Genomic DNA, 2,039 nt, shown 5'->3' on the forward strand with positions numbered 1-2,039 from the left:
TTTTGATTACGAAGATTTTATTTAATTGTGCAGTTAACGCACAAAAAACAAGACAAGGACAAAAATCCCCATGGTGGATTAGGGTTCAGTCATTTATTCTCTTTCAAACAAACAAAACAAAACAAAAGGTCATTTGTTCCCATGCACACATGCATCCAAATACGCATGTTAGTTTTTGTATGACTTAACATTTTTTAGTGCATACACATCTCATCCGGAAACCAGTACATTTGCCTCCCATAAATCCCTCTTTTTTGCATGTAGTTGCACAATTGCTTGACCTGAAGCAAATACCGTGGTATTTATGGCTTGGAGACTCACATGTCTTCGACGACTTCTCATTCTTCGATGACTTCTCTTTTGTCTTCCCCTCAGCAACCATTGGATCCGTTCCTGCCAAACATGCATCGATATATCAACCCATAAAATCCTGGTTTTCTTTTTCATCACCGGGAGAATGAGTATTCGAACTCAAAACTTTTTTCAATCTATAATTTTATTTCATTGTTAGGCATAAAGATGAAGTTAAGATGAGGAAAGAGAAAGGTACCAATAGCCACCAGAAGGAGGAGGAGGATGAAGACAGTCGAAAACAAACGCTCGGAACACTCCATCTTGACTTTCTGGGTGCGTGAGTGATCTTTGCACGTGTGTGAAATAAGTGAGATAAAGAGAGAGCTGTTGATTCAAATAATTAACTTTGAAGGTCTTTATATAGCGTTTGTATGAAATTTTTTTTAAGTGTATTTCCGTAAAGGGCGTTCCATAGTAAATATGGAGAGGTTGAATAAAATGTCAGCTCCGAGAGGCAAGAACAAAACCCTATTTTAGCTCATCATTTTTTGGCATCCTACATTTGATGAGAGATAGTGGCTCTATTTCTCCTCAATTGGAAATATTGCTTTTTCAGGGTACAAAGGAGGAGTTCGAACTTTGAATTTTTAGCCTATTTCTGCATATCACCCCTCTCACCCTCACCACTAGACTATAACCCAGTTGAAATTGAAATGTTACATTGTTGAAATTGTTCCTACATTTTCCCTATCACAATTTTCTCTTTCAGTGTTTTTTTTTTCAAGCACATGTATTTGATTTTTATTTTACTTAGTTTTATACATAACCTCTTTTTATGGGAAAAGTCTTTATGGCCAAATCGAAAGGTGGATTAATACTTCAAGCGTTTGCTTAGTTCCATGAGAATCAAACCCTCCTCTTGGAATGCTATATTTCATTGTTAGAATTTGCATGGTCATAATTGATTTGGTTGTTATCTAAACTACATATCAATAGAATTCTGATTGTCAACCAAAATTCTATAAAATCAGCATTCTAACCCTCTAACCAAAACATAACAAAAATAAAAATTGGGGGCAATATAGTAATTACATGAACACGAAATTTACTGTTTTTTACATGAACCTCATAATTATGTAATAATAACATGTTTATTTAAAACTTAAAAATTAAATTAAAAATGGCATATATATACACATCGCCATCTCTCATACCCATGTATATCACACTATTCTTTCTTAGAACTACATCCGTTGTTTGATTCTCCTTTTGGAAGATATGCAGGCAGTCCAATCTAGATACAACCACACCCCTCATCAACAAAAAAAAAAACTCATCTACCACAATCAATGCCTGTGATAGATTTCAATATACCGCGAACACTGTGCCCGTTAGTAATCTAGATGTGATAAAGAGTCTTATTTTCTACCATGGGTCTTGTCCGTTGTCAAATGCAATATAACCACGGATTGTGCTTGTCATAGATCCAAGGTATTAAATATCGGAAATATCGATAGTCCGAAAACGCGGAAATATCAATGGAAATATCGGGATAATATCGATATCGATAAAAATTACATGGAAACCACAGAAATTGTAAGAAAAACTTGGAAATTTTTATTGAAACTTTGCAGGATGTTTATTTAGTCAATTATCTATTAGTTTATCACAAAAAATTGGAAGGAAATGCATTGCATGATGAATTTAACATTATCAAGTTGATTATATAGCGAGCTGACAAACAT

The 2,039-nt window shown here is 34.3% G+C and overlaps 1 long non-coding RNA gene across 1 annotated transcript; it reads right to left on the minus strand.

Annotated features, from left to right (window-relative positions):
* LOC114821074 (uncharacterized) lies at positions 1-736 on the minus strand. Its single transcript, XR_003768493.2, has 2 exons — positions 551-736; positions 1-393 (listed from the first exon to the last, which is right to left on the minus strand). It is a non-coding gene; the product is annotated as an uncharacterized lncRNA (long non-coding RNA).
* Between the last annotated feature and the right edge of the window lie 1,303 nt (positions 737-2,039).

Source organism: Malus domestica, chromosome 14, assembly GCF_042453785.1.
Source record: "Malus domestica chromosome 14, GDT2T_hap1".
NCBI lineage: Eukaryota > Viridiplantae > Streptophyta > Magnoliopsida > Rosales > Rosaceae > Malus > Malus domestica.